This window comes from Capsicum annuum, chromosome 8 (genome assembly GCF_002878395.1).
Source record: "Capsicum annuum cultivar UCD-10X-F1 chromosome 8, UCD10Xv1.1, whole genome shotgun sequence".
Classification (NCBI taxonomy): domain Eukaryota; kingdom Viridiplantae; phylum Streptophyta; class Magnoliopsida; order Solanales; family Solanaceae; genus Capsicum; species Capsicum annuum.
In genome coordinates this window covers 88025585-88033092 of record NC_061118.1, presented here as the reverse complement: position 1 = coordinate 88033092, position 7508 = coordinate 88025585, and the positions used below count along the sequence as shown (strand labels likewise).

At 27.8% G+C, this 7508-nt stretch overlaps 1 long non-coding RNA gene across 2 annotated transcripts; it reads right to left on the bottom strand.

Annotated features, from left to right (window-relative positions):
• Positions 1–946: 946 nt before the first annotated feature.
• On the bottom strand, positions 947–4460 carry LOC107879646. Of its 2 annotated transcripts, XR_007043858.1 has the most exons (4): positions 4320–4460; positions 4115–4242; positions 3020–3112; positions 950–1100 (listed from the first exon to the last, which is right to left on the bottom strand). It is a non-coding gene; the product is annotated as an uncharacterized LOC107879646 (long non-coding RNA). The 2 variants fall into 2 exon arrangements; XR_001677040.2 differs by lacking the exon at positions 4320–4460 and having other exon boundaries at positions 947–1100; positions 4084–4274.
• Positions 4461–7508: the final 3048 nt, after the last annotated feature.

Below are 7508 nucleotides of genomic sequence, written 5' to 3'. Positions count from 1 at the left end.
AAAAGAACATGTTTATATAGCCAATTTTTAAATCTATATATAATATAAAAGAAGGTCACAGAGGAGATGATCTGATAAAAAAGTATATTTTTTCGAGTTAACACAATTTAAATCTTAAAAAGGAAAGAAAAGCACAAAAATCTAAAAAAGTGAGTTCTATATATTTTTACTATCATTAAAAGTGAGAGGTTTTGAATATTTTTATAATTTTTTTATTTTAGTCTAAGTAAAGTCGTATATAGTATCTAACTCTACTTTGAAGACAACTAATGTTTTTATGTGAATTTGATTATAATATAAATCAGAGTATTTGTTAAATAATTTTAACTAAAATTCGGAGTATTCATACACGTACAAAGCACGTATACTAAACTAGTATATATATATATATATATAACTGATTTAATTTGATACAAGTTTATCAAGATAAAGAAGGAAGTTTAATAGTCTTAAAAGATTCATCAAGAGAGATTATCAAATTAATTAGTTTGACATAGTATAGAAGTTTGAATATATATATATATATATATATATATATATATATATATATATATATATATATATATATATATATATATATATTTGTATACTAGTTTAGGGTACGTGCGTTGCACATGTATGTCATGTCAATATTATTAAATTGAATACTATAAATGTTTGAAAAATCTTGATATTGTTGCAAGCCTACATAATTTTTTTTTTTATTTCCATCGAAAGTCTGAAACCAAATTGGAACTAAACTGATTTACGTCGAGTAGAGCCCATTCGGTAGTGATACTCCACACCAAGTATTTTTTTCATAACTAACCTAGACAATTCTAAATAGATGGAACAATAATGAATTACTCTAAACATACATTCAATTAAAATTTAAAGATTATTTTTTAAAAAATAGTTTATAAAATATTATTATAGTTCCATTGATATATTACTACTCAAGAATAATATAAGATAAATAATAAATTAATTCCTTGTTCAATGCCTTCACCCTCTTCTTTAACGCCTTATTCTATGCACAAATCATATCATCTCTGCAACCTTAGTCTCCAAGTCTTTCTCCCTCTCCTCCAATAAATGCTCCGCGATCATCATACGTTTTTCTAACGTGAATAAAGAAATATATTAATTTTAGTTGAAATTTCTAACTTTTAAAAAAAGAATATAATCAAAACTATTTCACAATTAAACAATGGACGAAAAAACATCAGTCTAACTAAAAAATAACATTATAAAACCAACGTCGACCATTTAAACTCAGACCTCGGGCAATATTCAAAGACCCTTTTTGTGATAATAATAATAACATATTGGTAGGCTATTTAGTAAATAATAGTGGCTCATGATGTTTTACTGAATATTTGATTTCACTGATTTGTGGTTTGATATTATTGATTCTGTAAATTGAAATAGATTATATTTATGATGCCTACACTCCTGCTTGAAAGTCATTTCCTACAAGCAAACATCGCAAAAGTTACTCAAATTTTTATAGACTCAAAAGTTGTAACTTTTAAATTAGTCTACCAAAAAGCTATCAAATACATGTGACTAAAATTTGTGTGACAACCATGTTTCGGAGGCAACATGCATGTTTCGTCCAATTTTAAGATAAAAAACTTTCAATTAAAATAAAAACAGAGAAGTTATCAAAAAGAAAAAATTCATTATCAATTATTGATTATACATAATTTATATATAACTTTAATTATCTACTAAAAAGGAATAAAGGATGGTGATAATGAATGCAAGAAGATAGTTAAATCAAAATAAAAAATAAGAAGAAAAGGGAGAAGTAGAAGAAGCAACGTATTTTCTGGTAAAGTTTGATTAAAATATTAGTACTTAAATAGTAAATTTATAGAAATACGTTAATATATATATATATATATATATATATATATATATATATATATATATTAAAATTCTAACTGATGTAGAAATATAAATATTATGATTTCTTACCTATATCAAATAAGAATTTTAATTAATTGTAAAATAAAAAATATTAGGATACTAATTAAATGACAATTATTTTTGTAAAAAAAAAAAATATGCCAATAGGTTTAAAATCTAAATTGAAACTTAAATACACCGATCTTTAATTATTACAGGTTTATTTTAAAATTTAATTTTTGCTCATTCAAATATGTTAGTAGGTATAATCCTAAAAGGTAACTTAAATGCACGGATATTTTGTTACCTCTCCGTCTCAATTTATTGGATCAAGTATGAAAAGGAAAAGGAAATATTGCAAAAAAGAAACAGTAGCAACAACAAATAATATGATAACCGAACAAAGAAATAATAAGTAATAATAATTTAGTCGATAAAACAAAGGTTATTTCATCAATTAAGTATATTGTTTCTCTAGGCACATTCGACTAATAGTTCAATATCCAACAACAAGAAAAGTCTCAATCCCAAACAAGTTGGGTCGATTTGCTTGATACCCTACCTCTGATATTTTAGATTAACACCAACTTTTGTACTAATCTGTTATAAAGTTGATGAGATTCAGGTTGTTTGAGAATTCATAAATGATCATGATACAATCCAAATCATAACTAGCCTCTTTCCTGTGCCAAATACATGTTATGCAAGTATTTAAACTTAACAAAAGAAAAAAATTGTTCTCATCTTCAAAACACCAATGATTTCTTCCAAATAGAATTTGTCCAGAATATACATAATGGTATGATTTTTCATATGTTCTTTTTTTTTATTTTTTTGATCTTCAATCCTACCAGTTGATAACTGCAGCTTTGGAACTTCCTGGTATCATTTACATTGCTGCAGATATACCATTAATCATGCACCATGTTGATTGATTTTGTGCTTTCTTTACAACATAGGATAAATTGGTTTAGCATTTCACTTTTGTAGATTATCATGTGTCAAGCAAGCTTCATGAACAACTATATATACAAAGACAACCCTTTTCAGGATGTCTGCATCAACAATAACATACGTAGTGTAGTTTCACAAAGTAGGGTCTGAGAAGCGTAGACTGTACACAAACCTTATCCCTACTTCAGGGGGTTGCATCTTCAATATTATTATTCATGGACAATGAAATACCTCCCCTTTAAATATTTCATCTATTTTGATGACCCTGAGAAGAGAGTATTGTTGTGCAACACTTAGTCATGTAGAAAGAAATATGTCCAAACTTATACAAAAATTAAATCAAGGGAAATATGAAATTCTCTAAAGTCTATAACATTAAAGAAAAAAAATAGGATAACAAAAGCACGTTGAGAAGTTGATACAAAAGTTTAAGATAAAAAGGCTACAAATTCGACACATGATATTAAAAATATTTATTTATATATTCAAACATTGCACATTACCAAAGTACTTTCTCCATTTCAATTGATGTGGTATCTCTTTGAATCTTGCGATTCAAACAGACTTGCGTGCAGATTCCAATTGTATCCAGCAAAACAACAACCTACCAGGGTACCTTCTTTATTGTTCACCAGATTATATATATCTAGATATCTTCTTAGGGGATTTATTCTCCATCAATTTATTTTGACATGAACTCGTTTTCAACCCACTGTTCATGTCGACAAAGTCTTCCCATGGATTATAAATCGATTTTCACACTGCCAGCCCACTTGTCTGGATACGATCTTCTATATTCACTAGTGATATTCCATTACATTGTGTGTGGCTAGTACTACTAAATCAACAACAATAATGCTTCCGCCCCCAACAAGTTGAGTTCGACTATATAAATACTCACTATTATATTTTAGATCAACTCGTGCCATCATTATTCCATACTTAACACCTTCGGAAAAGTTTGTCATAGTACTGACAAAAATACTTTTTCAGATCTTCCATGAGACGATAGTTTATCTCATATATAATTTGCAATAAAAGGTGAATTATTAAATCAGATGAAGAGATCTTTTAACGAAATAACTTGAAGACAATCACTCTCCAATTGATAAACACATAAAACAATCTAGCATTGGTGCAAAATGAATGACATTCAATAAGGATGAGAAAAAAAATAATTGAAACACAAACTAAAAACTACTATGAGATGCATAAAATCTTTTGTAAGAAACAAACCTAGAAATTAAATGTTGAAAAAGAACACTACCCAAAAGCCTCGCAGAGATTTTAAAGTCCTTCAGGTTGTAATCCAATCCAAATTTCTTCATCAACAAGTACTTACATTACTTCAGCAATGGAAATTGATCAATGTGTATCATTTATCTGAAGAGCAACCTAAAAAGAAAAATACAAAAGAATAAATTAGAAAATTCAGTCATGAGTGTTTAATTGGTTGTTAAAAAAAGGCTTACTTTTTTCTTTTTCTTTTGAGATCCTAAATTCTTGAGAGATTGTTGATGTGTAACTATGGGTAAAAGATATAATCTATCCACACATTATATTCATCGAATCATTGAAACAATACCGCATATATGCAACACGGTATGAGATATGTAACAACCCCAATAAAATAATAGATATGAATTATTATTTATTAATATGTGCAAGTTCCTTATGCCAAACCATCAAACAGACAAAAACAAATAATAATAATAATAATAATAATAATAATAATAATAATAATAATAAGAGTTTTGAGAAATTGTAAAATCTATTTAAATCTCAAAGATGACTTTGAAGATAAACCTGGTGACAAAACTTCCTTGTCAATAATTACACGAAGACCTAGACCTAAACCTACACTTAAACTAAACCTAAGATTAAACAAAGAATCAGTAAATATATAATGAATCCTACTAATTGATAGCAAGAATCTCAAATATATAAATAAACCAACGAATCCTAAATTAATCCAACACACCAACGAATTCTAGATTAACCTAACACATGACAAAAGACTTTTACAACTAAAAAGTATGGAATAACGTCTTATATTTTAGGTAAGTAATTAAATGTCTTATTATTTTTTATATAAATAATTATATAATAATTTTTTTTTAAAATAGTGAAAAGACGTTTTTGTCTATTGTGGAGTCTTTTAGTGAAGGACAAAAACTTCAAATCACTTTTCAAAGGGTTTCACAGTTTTAATATATTATAGATGTATGTTTTTATTGCTTATTTTAGTATTTTTAATTAACTATTTCATTAAATGCAAGAAATGTGCCCTTCAAGAACAAGACTTTATTATAAAGTTTTGTACTATGTCACGGGCAACGGAAATATCTTCAACTTATGGCTTTGTGGATAACATAGAACTTATTGACTCGTAGTTTTTTAGCCAATCATTCATTATATTTGCCTTTTTTTTTTTACTTTTCTAATCTTCTTTTTGTTTGATTCTCTCTAATTCGAATGTTATATCAGTCGATTTTCATACTTAACCGTCTCAATTTAGTGTTTTTTTTTCTTGAAGTATCAACAATTAAAAAATATATATGAGACATCTCACAACCTAATATAAATATGTGTCAATCAATAAATTATATATATATATATATATATATATACATATATAGATATATATCTATTTTTGCCAAAAAAAAATTATTTGTATAGATAATCTATTGTCAAAATGACCTGCCAAAGGCCTCACGATATGGACAATTTATTTTTCGATCTTTAAGAAAAAAATCATATATTTTGTATATATAGATATTCACATAAAATTCAATCTATTAAAATCAAACATCACATTATTAACAAAAGTAAAGAGAATAATTTCATCAATGTAAAAACATCTTAAAAAAATTAAATTTATGATCACACGAAGCGTGATCGAGTTCACTAGTGTCAGTATAAAATGAACGCGGAAAACGAAGTGTTCCTTTGATCCTATAATTTATTAGCAAACATTAATATGCGTTAAGTTAAATATAATTTTGTAATTTTCATTTAAACTTTATTTTTATAGTATATATTTAATTAATTCTTGTAGATTATCATATTTCAAAATTTAAAATTTATAAACTTAAAATTTTGTATACATCATTTGATTTTTTTCGTTTAACTGTAACCGTCTTTATTGTGATTTCGGCTTTTGGTATAGTTTGGTCATTTTACCTTTCGTAGTAATTGTATCATGATATTTATAATCTGCAGAAGTGAGTAACATAGGATCCCGAGATGGTAGATTGACTATTATTTTTCAAATTATTTGTCAAAAAGAGTTAGAATAAATGGAGTTTTATTATTTAAATCTAATATCATCTTGAAATACTAATGGTGAACACTACTTTTTTCACCCAAATTTATTTTGTATTTCTATAATTTTATTAAAACTTCCAAAATCATCTTTGGTGAAATGGTCACATATTTGTTTCATACCTTCCTATCTTATATTTAAATAAGTAACAATTGTTATAAAATTATGTACGAAGATAACAAAGTATAATGAAAATAACAAGTAATGTACAAAATGGAGAGTGCAAATTGTAGTTGTATCTTTCTTCACTTCTCACTTTCTTCAAATAATGCAAAGCTATTTATAGACAAAAGAGGAAAATAAAAGTTTATCCAATTCTGTAGAGGTAGGTTGTGGATTGGCACTTAGCCTAATTGTAGGCAAAGCACATGGCATGACACATGGATATCCATGTTTCATAACACTCCCCTTGAATGTCCATGTAAAGGAAAACTATCTGAATACGCATTTGAGTGCAGCCTCATTAAGAATCTTACCGGAAAAACCCAGTGGGATAAATACCTTGGTTAAGGAAAAAAGAGTACAACGCGTATTCTTACTTCCCTGATGAAGACCCCGATTCAACTGTTTTAGTTTTCGCATTCCAATCTTATGTACCATCTTCTTGAGAGTTGAAGTAGGCAACGACTTGATGAACAAATCTGTTGGATTGTAACTTGAACGGATTTGTTGTACATCAACATCGCCATTCTTCTAGAGATCATGTGTAAAGAATAACTTTGGCGAGATGTGCTTCGTTCCATCTCCCTTTATAAAGCCTCCTTTTAATTGAGTTATGCATACTGCATTGTCTTTAAATATGATTGTGGGTACCTTGATATCAAGCTTCAGTCCACATCTCTCTGTGATGAAATGTACCACTGATATCAGTCATATGCATTCTCTACTTGCTTCATGTATTGCTATTATCTCAGCATGATTAGAAGAAGTAGCAAATATTGTAGTACCTCCGCACGTAAGCACATAACTTGTTTGAGATCATACTTTATATGGGTCAGATAAATAACTTGCATCTGCATGACCAACAAGATTTGGATTTGCTTTGTTAGTATAAAACAAACTCATATCAATAGGCCCCTTTAGATATCGCAATATATGTTTACCTCTGTTTCAATGTCTACATGAAAGAAAACTGTATCTCGCTAGCAAATTAACAGAATGGGCTATATGAAGCCTTGCACTATTAGCAAAATACATAAGTGTACCAATAGCACTGACACATAGTACTTCAGGACCAAAAATTTCTTCACCCTCTTCTGGAGGTAGGAATGAATCTTTACTCACTTCAAGTGATCGAACAATCATTAGATTATTTAATGAATATGCTTTGTCCGAG